The sequence below is a fragment of the Python bivittatus genome, unplaced genomic scaffold (genome assembly GCF_059951505.1).
Source record: "Python bivittatus isolate LINGU-HERP-01145 unplaced genomic scaffold, Pbiv_v1 ctg000840_np1212, whole genome shotgun sequence".
Lineage (NCBI taxonomy): Eukaryota > Metazoa > Chordata > Lepidosauria > Squamata > Pythonidae > Python > Python bivittatus.
This window is the reverse complement of record NW_028277113.1, coordinates 37,061,990-37,084,555: the sequence shown is the minus strand read 5'-3', so window position 1 is coordinate 37,084,555 and position 22,566 is coordinate 37,061,990. Positions and strand designations below refer to the sequence as shown.

Sequence of the window (22,566 nt, the reverse complement as noted above, 5' to 3'; positions counted from 1 at the left end):
GGAGGTTCAAATGGAGGTGTCAGATGAGACTATACAAAAACTTCAGCCGGTGCCACAGAAAACTGAAAGGGATGATACTGAATTAGGTGCTACAGGTACTGACTTCTCTAAATTTTTGGCTTGATTATGAATTACAAATGCTTAACATGGAATATAAATGGAGGAAATGCTCCTCAAAAGAGAAAAAAATATTTCATTGTTTGAAAAAATTAAAACAAGATAGAATTTGCCTACAAGAGACACATATTAGAGAAAAGGACATAAAATATTTGATGTATAAAAATTTGGGTGAAGAATTTATTTTACCAGGAACTAAAAAAAGAAATTGATTTGTTTTGTATATAAATTCCCAACTAAAACCAGAACTTGTATTGACTGATGAGCATGATAGATTTGTTGGGGTGGAACTTAATTTGCACGGGACTAAAATTCTGATACTGGGAATTTATGCCCCAAATGAGGATAAAATACTGTTCTATAAAGGATTTATGGAGAGACTAATAGGTTTCTCTTATGAAAATTGGTGTTTGATGGGGGATTGGAATGGAGTGATCTCCCCACAACTGGATAGAACTTCTGAAAAAAAAATTAAAATACTCCAGGCAAATTACCAAAAGTTTTCTTTGATTTGATGGACAATTTAGGACTTGTGGACATATAGAGACAGGAAAATGGCAATTCAAGAGAGTACACCTACTTTTTTAAAAGACATAGATCATTTTCAAGAATAGATATGATATGGATTTAGAAGAATTTAGCTGCTAAGTTTTCTAAAGTAGAGATATTACCAAAGACTTTTTCGGATTATAATCCTGTGAGTTTAGTTTATAAAAAGAAATCCAGTTCTTTTAGATGGAGATTAAATGAAATGTTGTTACAGAAAGAAGCAATAGTGGAAGATTGTAAAAAGAAATTAAAAGATTTTTTTGAAAATAATTTAAACAAAGGTACTGATTTAATGATGGTTTGGTTTGCAAGTAAAGCTTTTATCAGATGTTATTTTGTACAACATAATAGTGAACTCAAAGAAAAAAAAAAGAGGCAAGAGAAAACATAAACTATTTTGTATGAGAGAAAGAGAAAAGAATTAAAGAAATTTCCAGAGAAGTATTTCTCAACAAATTAAGCTTTTACAATAACAATTATCTATGCTAACAGTAAGAAAAATGGAAATAAAAATGAACTATGTAAAGCAAAAACACTTTGAGTTTGCAAACAAACCAGGGAAATGGTTGGCATATAAATTACAAAACAAAAAAGAAAAGAAAATGATATTGAAACTACAAGAGGGAGATACTGTATGAATGGATAGCATGGCCATGCAAAAAGCATTTCATCAATATTATTCTAACTGGTATAAAGCAAGTGACATCTCTCTGGGGAAAATAGATCAATGCCTAAAGAAACAAAACTACCAAGGATTACAGAGTAACAGAAACAGATTATGAATGCAGCTGTAACAATAAGGGAAGTTTCTGAAACTATAAAAAAGATTAAACCAGGAAAGGTGCCTGGACAGTTTCTTATTATAAATGTTTTGAGGATGAACTTTTACAACCTTTACAAAATATGATGAACTCTATCTTACAGGAAGAAAAGATGCCAGAGAGTTTGAAAGAGGTCAATATAGCACTAATACCTAAAGAGGGACAAGAGTTTACTTTAACAAGAAACCATAGGCCGATATCATTATTGAATAATGACTACAAGTTTACAACGATTCTGGCTGATAGACTGAAAATAATTTCACAACAATTTATTCATGAGGAACAATGTGGGTTTTTACCTAAAAGACAATCTTAGAAATGTGTTAGACATTTTGGAATATTTGGAGCAACATAATAAAAAACAAGTCACATTGATTTTCCTAGATGTGGGCCTTTGACAATTTGAATTGGGCTCTCCTCTTCAAAGTTTTGGAAGATATGAACTTTGGACAGAATTTTATAAAATGAGTAAAATCGATTTATACTTCACAGAAAGCACAAAAAATTGTTAATGGAGATTTAACAAAGCCTTGTGAGATGCAAAAAGGAACAAGACGGGGATGCACACTATCTCCTCTGTTTTTTATTTTGGTTCTTGAAATACTGAATAGAGATATAAGATAAGATGAGAGAATTGTGGGAATAAAGATTAAAAAAGACTGAGAGACAAAAAAGTTAAGGACTTTTGTAGATGACATGGTGTTGGTTTTGCAAGATCCTTTAAAGGGAATTGAAACAATAATGGGAAAACTAAAAGAATGTAGTGCATTATCAGGTTTTAAAATCAACAAACAGAATATGAAGATGTTGACAAAAAGTATGAAAACAGAAGATCAAACACAATTGATGAATAAAATGAGTTTTAAGATTGAGAAGAAAGTAAAATATCTGGGTATCACTATTGCAAATATGAACTATATGTTATTTCAAAATAACTATGTTAAGACATGGAATGAAGTAAAAAAAAAAGATATGTTAAGATGGGAGAAACTACAATTGTCATTGCTGGAGAGAATTTATGTGATAAAATTGAATATCCTGCCTAGAATGATGTTTTTGTTCCAGACAATATCTGTTTTGACAACTGATGCACCATTTAAACAGTGGCAAAAGGATATGTCTAAATTTGTGTGGTAGGGGAAAAACCCACGAGTTAAATATAAGGTGCTACAAGAAAGAGGAGGTGCAAAGGAAAGAGGAGGATTGGGTTTACCTGATTTGAAATTTTATTTTGCAGCTTGCTGTTTGGTTTGGATGGAAGAGTGAGTGCTGCTGAGAAATAGAAGACTTTTAGAGTTAGGAGTACATGACCTGAGATTTGGGTGGCATGTCTATTTGTGGTACAACAAAGTCAAGGTTAATGTGGATTTTAAAAATTATGTTAGACATGCCATATTGAGAATATGGAGTAGATACAAATCCAGGTTGTACACAAGAAGCATTTTATAGACAAGAAATAATAAGCAAATACAAATGACTAACTTATTGTGAGATGCTAGAATTTTGTCAAGGAGAATACAAAATAAAAGCAAAAGTAGTACTAATGGCAGAGGGACATAGTTGCCAATGGTTTTCTTATTTACAGTTATTAAAAATATTTAAAGAAGGCAAAAGTTTATGGTTCTGAACATTGTGAGACTGAGTTTGAAATGGAATTATGTACAAATGATGAACATGTAATTGCTAAAATGTATAAACTTCTATTGCAATTTGAAACAGAAGAACAAGTGAAAGAATGTATGATAAAGTGGACTAAAAATGTTGGTTATAATATACAGATGGAACAATGGGAAAACATGTGGTTGAAAGGATTGAAATTTATACTATGTTATAATCTTAAAGAGAATGTTTACAAAATGACATACTGTTGGTATATGTCATCAGAGAAATTGTCTAGAATGTATAAAGGCACCTCAAATATATGTTGGAAATGTGAACAAGGAGGGGCATTTTATCGTGCTTGGTGGATGTGTAAAAAAGCTAGAAAATTTTGGATTCAGAGGATCTTAAAGATTAATATACAATTGAGACCAGAGGTCTTTCTTTTGGGACTGATAGACAAACAGTTGGGAAAAAAGTAATGGAACTTTGTTTTTGTATATGATAACTGCAACAAGACTATTGTATGCACAAAAATGGAAATATTTGGCAATATCTACAATGGAAAAATGGTTGACGAAGATGATGGAACTTGCTAAGATGGCCAAATTGACTTCTTTGATTAGAGGAAAGACAATACCTACATTTATTGCTGACTGGAAACTTCTTGTGGAAAACAGGAAAAAAAAATGAAGTTACAATTTATGGTTTTGATGATTAGACAGGATAGATTATAGAAAGAAAAGAGACATATTGTAACTTTAGAAAAAGAGGTAAATTTATCATTGTACTTATAACTGCTGTAAAGAAGATCGGAAGCCACTTCTTTGTGTCTTTTTCCTTTCTTTTCTATTTTTCTTTTACTTTTCTCCCCTTTCTTGCACTTTTAGCATTCTCTTTGATTTCTTTGTTTTTCTTTTTTCTTTCTTACTTTATATTAGTTTGTACCAGTTTTTATCTTCTTTTTAAAAACTCTCTGTATGTACGTATGTATGTACGTATGTATGTATATGATTTTATATATAGGACATTTTCCTTGGTATGAAAATGACCTCATATAATGCTATCTCTGCAATGTTTATAATTAATCTATAAAGCAGATTGATATCATATGTTACAGACGGGGAAAAAGATGAGACATAACTAAATCTTAAAGGCTGCCTGTAAGAGCATGGTTAATTTAAAATTTGAACTTATGCCTTTCTGTACCTCACCCAGGCCAGCTTTGGGCTAAGGCCAAACAGGCACTGGCCTTGGGAGCCAAAGCTTGTGGGGTGTCAACATCTCCTCTCCTTCCAAAAACAACAGCTATTCTAAAAATGCAAATCTTGACTTTGGTGGGAGATGGCGACATCAATCAATGTGGCCTAAGAGCACCATGTACCTTTGAGCCAGCACTGACTTCACCAGTACACTGCCCATCTATTATTTTCAGTTTAAAAATGAGTTTAAAATTAGTTTCCCTGTGATATATCAATTCTACATTACTAGTCTTTGCAACTAAAAACAAAATAAGAAGACATTTCTGTGAAAAGAGTAGTGGAAGATGGTAGAAGCTATCCATGGATGCAAATGTAATTGCAAGCAATGCAAATCAAATCAGCATTAAATCTTAAAAATTCCAGAAGATTGACTACTATAAGGTGTATGTGTTTACACATATAAATAAATATTAACATACCTTGTTTGTAAAATCATAGGCTTGTATTGACTTCTAAAGAAGAGCAAGTATTTCTGAATTACTGATTGTTCTGGGGTCAAGTTTCCCAGTTGAGTTCTTCTACAAATATATTTTAAGTTGTAAATGTTGGTTTTAAAAGTACTCACATATACTAATAGCCTGATCTTAAATAGCTTTAAACATGCCATCATGCCTGATCTCACTGAACCCAATAAACTTTTTGTATTCAGAATGAAATCTGATTGTTATAATGCAACAAAATAAATTATTATTTTTTTAACAACGCAGTCCTATGCGTGTATATATTTAAGTTTAAGTATGCTTAGTGGAGGTACTTTAGTGAAAGTATGCTTCAGTGGAAGTGTACTGATTTAATGACTGAGTAAAAATGCATAAGACTGAACTGTGAGTCCCCTTAATTGAAATAATACATACATTTAACTTGTTCTGCTTTACGCTTTTCAGGTGCAATTTTGCTATCAATTATGTACAATGGTTTTATTGATTTTGAATGCATTTGTGCACAGCTTAGATGCAAACATTAGCCTTTCACTTTACATTATTATGTTTTGTAAAACGTTGCTTTTTTTTCCCGAACTACTATAAAAACTGATTTGCAAAGGAAGTCTAACAAGGAATATTTCATTCTTTGTAGGATGAAATTGCTTTTAGTTGAATTTTGGACAGACCTGTAATGTTGGTTTAATAATAAGCTCATGGAAATGGAGCATTCTGGCTACATTCCTTTAAAATCCAATAAAGCAGATGACTCCAAGCTGTAATGGAACTGATGTTGTCAAATGACTTTGCTATTTGAATGTGAGCATGGCTTAGATTATTGGGGGAGAAAACAAGCAATGTATGATTGGCATAACTTTTGACAAGGGTCCTAGAATCCATCTGGTTTATGGCACTGTCTCCTCCATATCCCCCCTCTCCCCCTCCCTCACCTTATTTGCCCAAGATGATGACAATATAATGCTAGTTTAGCTGCTGGCTTTTTGCAATAGCAAACATTCAATGGACACAGCCCTGGGTGTGAGTTTGTGAAAGAGAAATGTGTTCCCAACAAGCCCGTTCAATTGTAGGCAGAGCAGTGGGGGATGCTTTTGATTTTATTTAAAAAAAAGTTCAATTTTGGTTGTTTCCAAGTCAGCGGCTCTGGATGCCACTTTCTGAAAAGCACAAGAGGCCTCGAAATGTGCAAATCTCTGGTGTGAAAGGATGATATTGTTCAAAGTACTCTTACAAGGCTTTGTGAACTGACCTTGATTTAGCATCAATGTGAACTGGACAGATGACTGTTATAATAAAAAAAACAAAGCAAGACATGGGACATGTCATGGCAGTCAATTTCCACTCAAATCTTCCTAGGATTAGTTTTGTTTGCTTGTTTTTATTTAAATAAGCACCTCCAATATTGGGGGAATTAGTTCTCTCAGTGTGCTTCATTAGTGTAACTTACCACCACAAAGATTGGCTGTATTGAGAAAGATTGCACCATTATCAAATAATTAGGAATGCCTTAGCAGGTGCATACACTTACCTTTGCAATTAAATCCTTGTTAAAACGTGGAATTTCAGAGACTTTAAATGGTTCCTTGATCCCAGAGGGTATAGCCTGGAAAGTTATTTCTATAAAGCAGAGATCATTTGGGAGCAACAATATCTAGCAAAGAATCTTCTCTTTTTCATGAGGTATTTATGAAGCATACATGAAATAAAAAAAAAGGGGGGAAGTGGCTAGCACTAATGGTCACTGTGCAAAGTTCTTGAGCAGATTTATAACCTTCCCACTTCAATGTTGGAAATCACTTTGCCTTGAGGTATCATTGAGGTGGTACCAAATAATTGGTTTGAACCAATCACAGCAGTTTGCTAGTTATATTTCATGGCATTTAAGTTTCTTGCATAGATAGCAAACACATATTTATACATATTTCTGTTTTCCTACTGCAGTTATTTATTTTCAGTACAGCACTTGTTAATTATCAAAATACTGCCCAGTATTTATTGGCTTTGATCCTATGTGCACTTAGAAAATGTAAAGCCCATTTACATCAATATCTATCTATAGTTTAACTGTGCAGGAATAAATCTACTGCTTTTGACCTCTTGTGAAGATCAGTTTTGCATATGGAACATTTAGCCAACAACCGTATGTTGCTTTTACCTGCCTGAGAACACTTCTAGATAGGAAAAATATGCAGCTTATTAGCAAATTGGCATGGAAGATTGGCATGTGTATCTCTGTATATGCAGACAATTTGATTTGTAGAAATGTTGCATGTGATGGTGTTTGTATAATGGTGTTATATTTCCTGTAGAGAAATATTTTCTGTACAGGGATATGGCAACACATAAAGCAACCTTTTATGAACATGGTAGAAGTTTCTTCTATTTTAGTCCCATCTTCAGTCGAACTGTATTTCTTACTTAATGTGTTTTTATATATATTTATGACTGGAGAATTCCTATTGCTTAATCTAGCATACAAGATTATGATCCCTGAACATTCCAGTGTATTCAAATAATTAATAAAACTGCAAAATAAAGAACACTTTTGCCATAAAGGAAGGTGAACTTAGGTATGTCTTTTTATCCATATCTATTGCAAAGGCAGTGTGACAGACAGATGTTTAGAAATCTACACTATGAATTATTGTAATTAAACTACTTTATTAGTTACTGTAATTAAATAAATTTTTAAATAAATGGAATACAAACATTTCTTTTTCTCTGTAAATTTAAGGAAAAAGAACCCTCCCAAAAATACAGTTTAAAAGAAAAGGAAGCACACTGATGAAGACTGGAGACAATTTTTTTAAAGCCAGTTTAGCAGAAGTTTAATGCCATAATTCAAGATGATAAAAACTACTGCCAAGCAGAAAAATTCTCCCCCATTTTTTTCTACCAGGTCTAATTCAATTTGATGAAAGAGATAGCAATAGAAATATTTCCAAAGTGTGTGTGTGGGGGGGGCGGGGGGACAAGACTTTCAGAGCAACATTGACATCTTCTCATAGGTGGATTGCATTGTTGGGTTTTCTTACTTATGAAGTTGCCAGGGGATGCGCATGAATGTCCTGTCTTTCATTGTTCAGGAATCTGTCCTGAGAGCTGCACTGCAGCCTCTCTGACTTCCCCAGGGAAAACATAATGAGCAAACTCTTCCCATTGCACTTTTCTAACAGTGGTGCAACTGTCATTGCCCTGCCCATTGGGAATTCCCTGGAGAAATTATCCACCCAATTTCTCTGCTTAACAATTTGATGGGGCTTTCTGAAAAGTGGTTTATGTTCAGTTTGCCCAAAGAAGTAACTTTGATTGTAAAAGTACAGATACGTCTTATTAATCCACTTTATTGTCATTGCTGGAGAACTACAAATTAATGGATCAGAGGTCTGATCCAAATAAATGGAAGCATGAAAAAAATGTTTTTATTTGCAAATTTGCTTGTTGCCCAACACATCAGGCACTTACAGAATTCTTAAAATATTATGGGAGACTTCTGTGTTCTTAGTCTTTTGCAGAGAGACAAGCCAGTGTCTGGAATGAGATTTTTAGACAAATTGAGTTAGTCTTAGAAAATCAATTTAGACAAATCTACAGCAGTGTGGGTAGGAGGATGCACCAATTCTCTACATAATTTGAATAAATGGGACGTGAGATGGCTCCTGAGAGCAGCACTGACAGCCAAAAGAATTATACTGATGGACTGGCAAAGAAAAATCATGCCATGAGCTGATTTATGGCCTATTGCCTTTCTGGATATAACTAAGTGGGAGAGAACTCCCTTTATTTGTGCTAATAAAATGGACATCAGTTCTCTCACACAAGTATAATTTCAGAGCTAGTGGTATGAAAGGCTGGCATCTAGGATGTTTTTTCCCATTCTTCCATCTCATGTGTGCCCTTGTGATAGTCTGTTTTAGTTGATATTAAAGTATTAAATGTCAAAACCAAAAACCATTTCTATGTTACTTTATGAGCCTTTCCTTAAAATCAAGCCTCATTATCCACACTGGCATTCCTAAATGGCTGATCAACAAAACATATATTTTTATTTCTCATAGTTATTGTAACATCTGGATTATGTATCTTTGTACACTAAATATCTACTCCAGGTATTTTTTTTTCCTGCTAAAACTGTTTTACCAATTGGGCCCGTTGCTTAGGAAAGAAAAATGACAATATTAGTAGGCCTGTGCAAGCTTCAGAAAGGATTTGGAAGAAGAGCTTTGGACTTCTCAGATATTCATTAAAGCAGCCCATCTTTTTTCAGGTTTATGCATGAACTTGAAAAAAGATGCCCCTACTTTAAAAGTCATTTTAATGAGTTGACTCCTTAAAATAGCAGCAGCAGCAGGGTGTGCCTACTTTAATTGATAGCAGAGAATGGTGTGCTCATACAAGGTCCAAAGAACTTTGTCCAAATAATTCTCAAAGTGTGCTCAATCCTAAATATTAGGGCCATATGAATTAGAGCTGTATATGTGTTTATTTTGGAATGCTTGATTTCTGTCTTTGAGAATTTGGGATCCTGACTTCCAGGGAAGAAATGGTGAACTGAAGACAGCTCTGCTAAAACCAGAGCCAACAACCATGGTGGAATGAAGAGCCAGCAGTATACTGGTTCTTCATAATTCCTTTCTGGACAAGGAGAGGACTTGAGATGGTCCACAACTGCTCCATACTGTTGCTCTTCAAAAGTACACTGCAAGACAGTGGTCTCTGGCAGGTTTAGAGCTCTGGGAGATGAGGAAATAACCATCTTGCTTGAAACCATGGTTGGCACCTTCAGAAAGGACACTGGATTTGCATACTTCCTTTTCTAATCATTTTTGAATATTGTTTGTTAACTGCCTTTCAGCTATTAGGAACCTTTGGATTGACAGGTTTTACAGCATCGGGTGAGTTTCCTTCAATCCTTAGCAAAAAAAGTTTTAAATACAAGTTCAAGGATTAAAAAAAATCTTTTGGAATAAACAGCAAAAGGGTGATTAGAACTTTGATTTTGGAAAGTTACAAATGGACTAAGGGTCCAGGTGGATTTGAAATAAGATTTTGGAATTAATCGTAAGAATTCTTTCCATGGGAAAATGTTTTTGTTTTGAATTCTCTTTAAAAAATGACAGGATGAGGCTTTGAAGGTTGGACACTAGAGGGAACCAGAAGGAACTAAAGATTACAATTAAAGGAGAAGAACACTTAAATTTGACTTACTAATATAGAATGAAGCAAAATCTTTTAACATTATTGTTATTGGGCTTATTGAAGGATATTTATGAACAATGGACCCAGAAGTTAATTTTAAGACTGTCTGCCTCTATAGATAGACTATGTTTAAAAGATGTTATGAAAGAGGAACAAGTTTTACCTGACAAAACTGAGACTGATCTGAAAGTGGATTTAAAAATGACAGGCTACAAGAATGACATGGAAAAAGAAGCTACACTGGACATACAAAAGAAGCTGTCTGATGTCTTAATAATGAAAAGGTATATACAAATAACAAACCAAGAGAGTGACCTGGATAATTTTCCTATATTGGATTTACAAAGAGGCTTTGAAGAATTTGTGAGAAGAGACAATAAAAAATGAAAGAAAATCAAGTTCTAGGACATTATTTGAAAGGACTAAAGATCAAGATTGTTAAAAGTAAAAGGAAGGAATATAACATTGGTTTATTTGATCAATGTTAAGATAGATATGTTGTTATCTCTAGTAACCCTTAATGGACTTTTGCTGACCAGGACTGAATGAAGAGGCTTTAAGGATTTGTTTATAGATAAGAGATGAGAAGAGATTATTTGTTTTATTTTAAGAGAAGGTGATAAGTTATTAAAATTGTTTATACTTTATCCATTGCTGTGATAAAGGGGGAAGTCATTTCTTCATATATTTTTCTTTGCTATATTTTTTCCTTTCTATTATTCTTTCTATTTTTTCTTTTCTGCACTTTCTGTTTTTTCTTTTTATTCTTTTTTTTTTTTAGTTTGTATTTGTATCTTTTTTATTATAATTTTTAATAAAATTACTATGAAAAAAACAATTTGGGGTCCAGACTCCCTGGAAATTAGATGTACTCTATCCTCTTTCACCAAAATGATTGTCAAGTTCAGGAAGCATTACTTGCTAAAAATGGCAGCTGAGTTTATGGCAACCTTTTTTTCCAGGCAAGGATGGAAATCTTTTGCCAAAAGCAGAAACTGTTAGTTTTTCATTCCATCACATTTGGTACTGACTGCCTGTTAACTACAGTACCAAAACAGGATTAATGTTTGATATTAGAATATACAGCCACAAATAACTTGATTTTGTTAGGAGTGTCTTCACTTATGCCAATCTTCCATTTAACAATGATCTCAAGATGGTGGCACATATTGCATGGAATGATCTTCCCTTACAATATGCAAGGCCACAAAGCTGGCTTGTTTCAAAACTGAAGTGTAAAATGTTGATTTTCCTCAGCTATTAACTCTTGCTACTATTTTTTTAAAAATTACACTTACATTGTGATTCTATCTCAAGCCTGGTTCTAATGGATTGATTGAATTTTTTTTAGCCTGTTGCTTTAAATCCTTTTTCAGTGTACATAAATATATTTAATAAATCGCAATAAATACAAAGTAACTAATTATTTGACATGGGTGTATTTAGTCCTTGTTAATAGGTCATTCGCAATCCGTCACCACCTCCAACAGACAAAAGATTCTGGAGAAAATGTAGACAACCATATCCTACATTCAAATGGAATCTGCCTTCCTGTAATTTAAGGTTATTATTCTGGCATTCTGAGATGATAGAAAATAACATCTTTTGTAGGGCACCCTTCAGGTCTCTAAAGAGTGCTATTGTACTCCTCTCAGTCATATAAATATGTCCTATTTATGTTGTAGCCAGAACCAGACATCAAATTTGAAGTCTGACCAATCCATTAAGATAGTGAAACTATTATGTCCCATTATTTGTAAACTACTTGCTAGAATTAAGTACCATTGCAAGAACTTTTTCATATGTATTACTACACAACTGGGTGTCCCTTTTACATTTCATTTCTTTTTGCTAAGTACAGCATTAACCTTTAATAGAGACCTTTACATGTCTCTATTAAAGTGTATTTTTTTAGTCCACTTCTTAACCTATGTACAGCATTAACCTAATTCTATACCAGGTCTATAGAACTGGACCTATTTGGTTCTATACCATCTGCAGATTCAATAAGTATTCCTTCCATTTTTTTGCCCAAACCATTAAAAACATGTTTAAGGGTAATGGTTCCAAAACAGATTCTGTGTCCTTGCACTTAATATCTCACTCCAGTTTGAAGATCAGTACTCTTTGAATGCAGTTTTCAAGTCAGCCATGGATCTACCTAATAGAAATGTCATCCAGCCCAAACTCATCTAGATTATTATTCAGAATGTCATATATTTTGTCAAATGTTTTTTTAAAAAGCAAGAAAAATTATGAATGCATTTTTCCCACAACAGTTCCCACAATCTACAAAGGAAGTTTTATCCAATCAAAAAAGAAAATAAGGTTAATCTGACAAGATCTGTTCTTGGTAAATTCTTGATGACTTCTAATTATTATTACAGTGTTTTGGAAATGCTTACGAAACAATCACTTTATGATTTACTCTATGAACTTTCCAGTTGTCTGTATCTGGACTTTCTAAAAGACCTTTTTAAAAATTGCTTTTGAAACTATTCTCGCTCACTCCGAAGAGCGTTTTACTGTATGAATAAGTTAGAACATATGGCTATATAACTTGGGCTCATCTTAAAAAAGCTAAGAATAGTCAAATATTGTTAGTACTTGAATGGGAGACTACCAGGATGGACTACCAGGGAAATCCCAGATCTGTAAAACAGGCTGGGAAATTGAAAATACCATCTCCCAGAAGGTAGTGGCGCACTACTTCCTTGTTGTTGTCAAGAAAAGTACATGGATGCGTCCATGCAGTCACCAAGGACGGAGCTCTGTTGAAGGGAGTCTTTACTGTTCAAGGTAGCATAAGGACCTGCTGTTCTGAAAAGCTTCTTTGGGTACAAAGAACCACTAACAGGTTATAATTTCAGGGCAAAAACAAAGAGCATCATAGTCTAGTGTGGGTGTTGTTTAACTCAGTGTCCTCCCTGTACTGAACTTCATTCCTTCAAAGTGAAAACTACATTGGTTAGGACTTCTAGAAGCAGAAGCCTAACATATTTGGAAGGTGCCAGGTTGTAGAAAGCTAGACTATATATTTATTGTGGAAACTACTTATTCCATACCTTAAGCATGTTCTGGAAAAACATATTAACAAAATTGGAACACTTTTTACTGTAGCAGATTCACAGGGACCAATGATGGCCATCTTAGCAGTCTCATTTCAAATAAGGACAATAGTACTAATGTAACTTTTTTTTAACCACTGGTTTTCTTTTAATTCTTTTTTAGACCCAGCATAGCAGGCATAGGCATTGACATACAACCAAAGCAACTTTTCTGGCTGCCAAAATCAAACGGAGAGTTCCGTGGTCATCTAGTTGCCAGATGTCTGGCTGTGCAACTCCCTGGCACTAAACAGAATGTAGAGACAGATCTATGGATGGGATCTATTAATGTTATAGTTACCATCTGACAACTGTTTAATGGCCATAGCCCAGTTTCTAGCAGGCAGGTGTTCAGATCACAAAAAGGGGAGGGGCACACTATCACAACTGGTACTGCTAATTGATGAGAGTGCTGGCAGGCATAGCAGAGAAAACGGAAATTGCATTAACACAGAGAAAGAACCACTATTTCATTTCAGGAGAGAGCCCCTTTGCCTAAGATTATCCAAAGTTGTATGCAAATATAGGATCAAAGCTTAAGCCTCTGCTGGTTAGCAGTATGTTTCCCAAAGTGAAATTTCTAGAGCTCTTGAAGACTACAAAGGCACCACTGGGAGCTGTGGGACACCGTGAATGGTTTATATTTTTCCATTGCCTCCCCACTCACCCCATGCTTCATCAGACCAATGTGGGCAAAGAACTTAGGGATTGGGGAGAAAATATGTGGACCAGTCCTATGGTCAAGGAACATACATGGATTGACCTCAACATTCTCCAGTAATTTGAAGAAAAACTTCAATCAGTTTATTTTGAGTGAAAGAAACATGCATATAATAGATTGGATTAATCAAGACAAATCCAAAAATCAATTTTATGAATTCTCATAACTGCCCTTACCTGAAAGCTCTTGAAATTTTTGTTTTCTGCTTCCACCAGCACAAGCTGGTCCATCTACTGTGTCACTTCATTGCCAAATGGCTAGTGTGTATTGTGGTGGGAATGCCCCGTGGCCATTTTACCTTGAACTGCCAATATGCCTATCTCTTCAGAAGAAACTTTCCCATGGTAAAACTGACTTTTTTCCCCACTGGTAGATTGGTGAAACACTGGATTACTTTCTTTCTTTTGACTGATTGACCAATGCAATAGTGTACCTTTTCTTTTCTCTTTTCTCTTTTCTCTCTTTTCCTTTCCTTTCCTTTCCTTTCCTTTCCTTTCCTTTCCTTTCCTTTCCTTTCCTTTCCTTTCCTTTCCTTTCCTTTCCTTTCCTTGTCCATGAAATGCAGTGAAATAGTGCTGTTTCCCCACGTCAGTGACATTTTTTATTCTCCATATAACTTCTAGGGGCTGCAGCCACTTGCTGACAGCATCTCCTTGCAGCTCATCTATTTGGAATATTTGGAAGCCTTTATTTATTTGTTTGTTGTTCAATTCAATTTATATGGCCATCTCTCTCACCACAGCGATTCTGGGCAGAGAATAAAGCTTAAATAAAAACCCTTAAAACGTAAATGCTAACTGTAAGAGGAAGAAGGAATAACCCTGAGGAACAGGTGAAGAGCCGCAACCAAGACAATGGTCAGATAAAAGAAATCTGAGTCCAGGCCAGAATTGTAACCTAAGAAAGCGTCTCAGAGAAGACCCTCCCTAATTCCCACAAAAATGGAGGGAGGGAGGGGGAAGCGCATTCAGACTTGCAAGATTCTGTTACCTTATAACAGAAGTAATATTAGCATGGATGTCTTTAGTTTCTTAGTCTGGTCTACCTTGAAGGGCTGACATTAACATATAATTCAAAACAAAAATGGCAGCCAAAGTTAAAAGCAATATAATATAATATTGACTCACCTGGGCTTCACTAACTTCACAAGTTCTGTGCCTGGACAAACAACAAAGTTTTCAACACTTTATGGAAGACCAGCAGGCTCAAAGCCAATCTGATCTCAGGCAGTAAGATGTTCTAGAGGGTTAGCACTGTGACAGAAAAGACATACTTTCTGGGTCCTACAAGATGACATTCTTTAAGTGATGGGACTCAAAGCATGCCCGTCATGTGGGATCTAATAGGGTGGGTAAGACCACTGGAGAGAGAGGATTCTTCAAGTATTCTGGCCCCATGCCATGAAGGGCTTTATAGGTGACAACCAGCACCTTGAATTGCACTTGGTAACCTACTGGGAGCCACTGCAATTCACATAGCAAAGGTGTAAATCAGGAATATGGGCAAATAGAGAAACACCCATAATTACCCACAATGAGGCATTCTGAGCTGAGATGAAATTGATGAGAGTTTGCCAGTTTCCCCTTCTATCTGAAGCGACAGTAAGAGCTTTGAAATCTCAGAACTGTCAAGAGCGGTAAAACTGCCTTCCCCTTGACATTTGCCTTGCTAACTTGTGAATGGCTGAAGCAACAGGAAGAAAAGGGAGAGAATAGAACATTAACTATACACTGCTCCTGAACAAGGAGGTTCTTCTCAGCTGTGACAGCAAATAACATTTTGTCTTTGTTTTTGAAGAGCAAGTGCAAAGTGAATCCCCCAATCAGAAGCTCTTATAACTCTTGTTTGGACAAGTTCCTTTTGCCAAAGCAGAAGCTGGCTTCATTTCCAATCACTACCAGGGGAAATAGAGGGTTGGTTGATGCTGCTGCTGCAGTCAGCAATTCCTGGGATTAATTTAATTCCATGCAATATTGGATCTGTTAGGGCTAAATTGTTTTTGAGTTCCCACAACATATTACCTACCATCGACTCAGTTAAGCGTGTCCCGGGAACAGGCCTGTGTGTCAGCTGGTCCATAAAATGCTGCCATCTGGAGGCCACAGATCAGAGCTCTATTTAGCTGAATGAGCTACCCAAATGCAGCAGTATTGATTTACCATACCTTATAGTGAATTACTGCACATTACCGTCCCCCAAAAGAAAGACAGGAAGGGAGGGCATGGAACAAGTAGGTCCAATTATACACAGAGAGAAGGGATAAACCACCGATGGCAGCACCTTTGGTTGTCCCTGCAGAATCCTGCAATGAGTGGCACCAACCTGTGTGCCCCTTTGGGTGGCCTCTGGGAATTTAATGAGCAAAATGGGTCACTTAAACTTTAACAAAGGCATAAGGCACCTGGGACACCATTTCAACATTCCAGAAACTCAGGCTATTTTGCCCTCAATGGGAGGTGAGGGCAATTTGGCCCTCAAAATCCCCTCTTCGGTGACATGTCAACCCCTCTACTCAAGTGACATCATGACATTTCTGAGCACATCTCCTACATCCTTCATCACATGTTGGCAATTGTGATGAGAAAATATTTCATATTCAAAACATAACTTAGATGATTGCAGATTGTATACTTTTTGAAGTTTTCTGAACCTAGCCATTTTTCTTGAAGTTCAGTAAATAAATGAAAAAGCTGACATATATTTGTTCAGCAACTTGGTTGATCTATGACTTTGGCCATTTCATTTAGCAAAGATTCCTGAGAAGAGAGTGGATCATATTAATGTAAGTTGTATCTCACTAACATTGTAGAGTTACTTGAGGGAAAAACAAAAAACATGAGGTAACTTGATAGATACTATATACTTGGATTTGGAGCATGGAGAGAGACTTTGACAAATTACTGGAAGACTTCTGAGCAAACTTAGATAATCATGACATAAAAGGAGAGCTGAAATCCCACTCATCCAGAAAGGGCCAAATTGGGGAAAACTGAGCTACTGCCCCAGGTGAAAGTAGCCCCATATTCCAGCACTTTTAGTCTGGCCATTACAATATATTCAGGACAGCAAAAATCTTGTTTATGGCCTATTATATTTCAACTGACTTTATTGATTTAAATAGCTTTAGCAGGCACAGCATAATTATACACAGCAATGCAAATCCTGTACATAAGGAATACAATTTGTTAGGAGACACAGAATATTTTACAAGCTGTGTTGAGGGTAGGGAAAACATGAAAGGAGATTGTGCAGTTCAGCACTGAGATTTTCCCGTTCTGATTCTGCATGTTCAGGGTTTAGAAAGAGCAGGAAAAAAAATCTGCCCTCTGTCCCACTCCCATCCCCATTTCTGGAGGCGAAAAAATGAACAGACCAGAGTCAAAGGTATTTCTTCAAACAAAAGCAGTTATGTGGTAAACAACAGCAGACCAGAGGATGCTGGTGTCTGTAAGCTTTGTTTGAAAGGCATCATTAACATTAATTTTGACAGGTAGCCTCTCCTTGGGGAGTCTGGGTTTCATTCAGAAGGCCTTTATTTATGCAAGTAATCCTTATTTATAGGAAGACTCCTTGATTGTTCGGATTTGCCTAATCCTAAAGTAAAAACACAGTTTTGAAGGTGCATGATTTATTTATTTAGGATTAAGAAAAACAAAAAGAAACAAAAGGCTAAATTAGTATGAGTTATCAGAGGCCACAGTTACATTAATCTTTATATTAGGTAGTATGCTGTACAACAGGGACTGGGAGCATGAGACCAGCCTAATCTAGTTTGGGAAGTCTCAAATGAAGCCTCTTCCATGCACAACCCCATCTCTTTTTTGACCTCTGTGGAAGCTGGAATGCCTGCAAGAAGAGCTCGGTTTTGGGCAACCTGCACTTTGGAAGCACTGGAGTGGAGGAAGAAGCAAAGTGGCTAAAACTATAGTACATTATAAACCATGGCTAACAAACCACAATGGCTAGATCTGCACAAATGCTAAGCCAACCAATACCATATAAGTCACATTTTGCTTAGCATTTTATGAAAATCAGCCCAGTGTCAGGCAATTCAAATAACAAGACCAACAATTTCATTCTACATCATTTATGATATCACACTAAGGGCATCACCTTATAAACCTTTGCTGTTTAATATGAAAAAAGTTCTTTTAGCTCAGAGGGATGACCATCTAGGCAAGCACCATATTTCCCATTATGGCCTAGGGGGATGTAAACAGACCTCCCTCTTTAATGCACTACTATAGCAGCATCTGAATAGGAAAATTTAATTTAGCTATCAGGGTTGATTCCTATGCAATCCCAAAGCTTACTGGATGACTTTGGATCATTCATTATCTCTCATCCTAATCTATCTCAGAGTTCTTATAACAAAAAAGGACTATTCTTAGCTATTCGGAGGAAGACCTAGATAAATGAATTTATCTACTTTTGCCTAGTGTATTTGGTCTCTCATGAGTTTGACTAATGTCAACTATTAAAACTACTTATACTAATAGTTAAATAAAAGATAATTCTTTTAGCAGTAAATTCTGTCAATTAAATTTTGAGTTTCTTTTGCCTGTCTTAGTTTTACTGCCATAAGTTTTAGTGGAGAGGTTCTGCATAATGGGAAGAAAAGAATCTTCTATCCCATTATGCTCTACAATCTGTGCATAGTTTTGCCATATATGCATCTCTCATGTTCTTTCTTGACCACTACAGTATCATTATAATTTATTGGCCATGCTAGTTGAGAATGATGAGAATTATAACCCATCACCATATACCGCTACAACCACATATTTTGCTTGCGATTTTCTGTGCTTTTTCCAATGTCACGGCCTTCTTGTTTATATGTTTATTTGTATGTATGTATGTTTCAAATGGGACCACATCATAAATTAGTTAAAAAGTATTGCAATATTGACTGTCATATGTTAAATCCTTCTCTGACAATCCCTAACTTGAGATTTTTGCCTGTTTTTTTTTTTTTACTGGCATTGCTGTCCATGATAACACTTTCATTAACACAATCTCTCTACTTGTTAATCATCAGAACTTCAGAACCCCTTCCCCCTTTACAAACTATGTAAAGTTAGTTCTGTATTCTGCCGCCCAAGTAAGGTTCTTTACCCTAATTTCTCTGCCCTTGACTGAATGCCAGTCATCAGGATACTGGAGGCTTTTCTGTGTGGCTGTGAATGTCAGCTCATTACATGGATTTTCCTGATTGCTTCTACTCCTAGCTTGTAGCAAGAAAATGGAGAAAACACACACAAACATAAAGCACAACTGACCTTTGTTGTTACAGAAAAAGAACTGCAGAAACCCCCCACCCACAGCTACAGCTCTCAAGCTACATGAACTGCAATGGACCAAAAAGCATTAACTACCAACACAGCATCACTTGGCATACATGACATCTACTTTAAGTACCAACCACAGCCAAGAAGCATCAACAGCATGAATTCCAGTGATGAAGATAGTCTACCTGATGACACATGAGAGCCACTGCCATCTGGATTTGCTGTTCGAAGCATTTCCATCCATTGTACTTTTAGCCTTTCCATCCAGCACCCACCCTTTTTTGTTGTCAGCTGTCTTTGTTTCATTCACCCATGCAACTATTTCACACAGAGAAGAATAAAAAGCAACACTGTTCCCAGTGGTTGATCTTGATGAGATTGTGCTCTCCCTGAAGGAGCTAATCTGTCATTAGAGGTCCCCCTGAATTCACAGCTCCTCCTAGAGCAGCAGTTGGAAGCCATGGGCAGGACTTTGCCTAGCTCTCATTGGTGCATCAGTTAAGGCCATACAAATCAGGAAGACTTGGCAACTAGGATTCCTGCCTTGATCACTTCATGAAGAGACTATTGCAACATGTTCTACATGGGGCTGTTTTTGAAGACTGCTCTGAATTACAGCTGGTGAAGAATATAGTAGCCAGGTTATAAATCGGGGAAACCCACTTCCACAGAATTATACCTATTCTGAGATCATTGTCTATTGCTTGGCTTTTGGCCCAAATTAAAGTACCAGTTAATAACTATAAAGAGCTACATGATATAGCATCAAGATACAATATGTCAAAAACACCCAGCCATGATTCTGTCCATCTGGTCCAAACATCGAGGGAATCCTGCCCCATGTGAGATGAGTGGGGTATGGGCAAGAAGGCAGGCTTTTGCAGTAATAACCTCATACTGTGGACCACCCTCTCCTAGGAGATATCCCTGGCCCCAACCTTCTTTCCACTCTGGCCTTAAACTGTTATTTCAGTTAACGCTGGCTTGTAGCATGAGTGTAGACAGCCACACAATGTTATTATTGTTAATAATTTTATTACTAATATTATTTTTATGGAGCTAATTATCACTGCTGCTTTTCTTCTTGTTGTGAACCTCCTAGAGTCTTTCTGACCAAGGCTATGTACACATATTCTACTATGTGTTACTAACTAAACATTTGAGAAAGGGATTTTATTTACACAATATCCATGTCTTTAAAGAAAATTTTTAAAAATACTGCCTTTTGTACATGAGCCTGGCCTTCTTTACTTCTTGATTGCCAACTCACTTTCCTCTAATCAGTCCCTATAAATCATCTCTTCCTTCCCTGTCTGGTAGTAGACATAATTCCTCTGGACAGGAAGGCACCAAACTACCTCTGTGTTCCTGACTGCAGCCAGAAATAGTGTTAGTACTAAACAAATATTTAAGGAAGAAGGAAAGGAAGATGAAAGTGGCATGTTGGCTCCATTACATTTATGAAAATGAATTCTATCACTATGGCAATAAATCAGTTTTATTCAGCATCCTACAGAAGATAACTTGGACTTTATGTACCGTCATGCTCCCTCTGAGAACTTCAGGGAAAGGAAAGATTCTTTGCCATGGAACCACATTTCTTTTTTCTACTTGGGACCTACCATGGCTTCCTCATAAGACAGGGTCTTCCTCATAGTTGCATTTGCTTACAAGTCACATTACAATGTTGTACACTCTTATCCTTGACAGCTTGAAGCCAGAATTGAAAGTATTGAATTCCTCTGGTTATCGGGGAATAATAAAAAGATTAATCTTGTGCAGCCAGTAATGCAAATAGCAATGTCAAATGCCTTTCTTTAGCATAGGTTTCCTCCCACTTGTGCACTGGTGCAAGTAATGCTTTTTGGTGAACTAAACAACTGCAATGCTTTCTGTTGCACTTTTTAAATTTATTTATTCTCACTCTTATAAATGATAGATGGCACATCTTTCAGGGCAGCATTTCTGTGCTGCAGCAGGCAAGATAACAGGAGTAAGTGAAAGAATATTTAATGGTATATTCCCATGAGTGGGAGATGACAGTGCATCTCTCAGGTGGCCAAGCAAAGTGGAACACAAATAGGTCAAGTAAGCACCAAAAGTGCTATTTTCTTTTCCATCTTCCCTAAGTGACCCACTTCCACCCATTTTATATATACTCATTTAACTTATCTCAGAAAATAATGAGTCACTGATGGTTCCTTTGTACTGTATTGTTTTTCTTTGTACTGTAATATCAAGTGATTGTTTAAATGGTTTTATCTGGGAACTGAGGTTGATTTGCTTTCCACATTGAATGATAATAACAATTCAGCTAATTTTCCTCATGTTACAATGAATTTTTGGTGACAAAATATGGCCTTTATTTGTTACATTTATACCCTGCCTTTAATTGAGAAACTCAAGATAGCATACATAATGCTCCCTCTTCCCATTTTTCACTTCAGCAGCAACTCTATGAGGTAAATTGGACTGAGAAAGTGTGACTGGCCCAGAGTCATGCAATGAGCTTAGTGATTGAGGGTAGACTAGAGCATGCGTCTCCCCACTCCGAATCCAACACCAAAACACTACACCACATTGGCTTTCTTATACTCATATGATGATTTGTGTTTCACTTCCAATGGACAGATACTTTGTTTAAGCTGCCTTATTCACAAGGTTGTATTTTGTCACAAGTTATTTACAATAAATCATAGAATCAATGTTTCTATTTACTAACTGTATGCCCAGTGTAATTCCTTCAGTATTAATCCAAAGATGGTAGAAGGAACTGAACATTGGCTCAAACTACTTTCCACCTTTTTGTGAATGATACAATTTAAAATATATTAATGCACAGTCGTCAGTAATAGTGCTAAATAATAATAATAATAATAATAATAATAATAATAATAATAATAATATAAATTGCCATCAATCAATTGCAAATCACCATCAGACAGTTGCAAAAGGTAGCTTTACTTGGAACAGCTTATATCCTGTGACAATACCTTTAACACCATCTAACAGCATCTGCCTATCCCAGGTCCTTGGGAAGGACTTGATAGGTGGATAAAAATGCCAAGTCCAGTCTAATTATCTGGCTGACTGTGTGGCCAGCCATAATAATAATAATGTATTTACACTGTTAACTATTTCTCTTGCATTCAAAAGAGCCTTTCTTTAGGCAATTGCAAGTAAGCATCTCCATAAGGGCCACTAAGATAAGTACCACTACTGGCTTGCCAAGTTCTGAGGTTGCTTTTCTTTGGTTTCTCCACTGGCTCCATTTGCTTCTTGTTTATCTAGAACTTGTAACTCAACTTGATTTTTTATGATTCACTCTTTTTTTGTCATTTCCATAGTAGGGACTTTCTGGGAACAAGGACAGTAGTTATAGCACTGTATTCCCAGGGAGCAACTTGCTCACATAAAGTTTGTTAAGAAAATACAATATGCTGTCTTCCATTAACCCATCTTTACC

General features: G+C 36.0%; 1 long non-coding RNA gene across 6 annotated transcripts in view; it reads right to left on the bottom strand.

The window, feature by feature from the left end:
* LOC148213731 (uncharacterized) overlaps positions 1-22,566 on the bottom strand; it is a 95,493-nt gene that overhangs the window by 22,618 nt on the left and 50,309 nt on the right. The window lies entirely within an intron of this gene.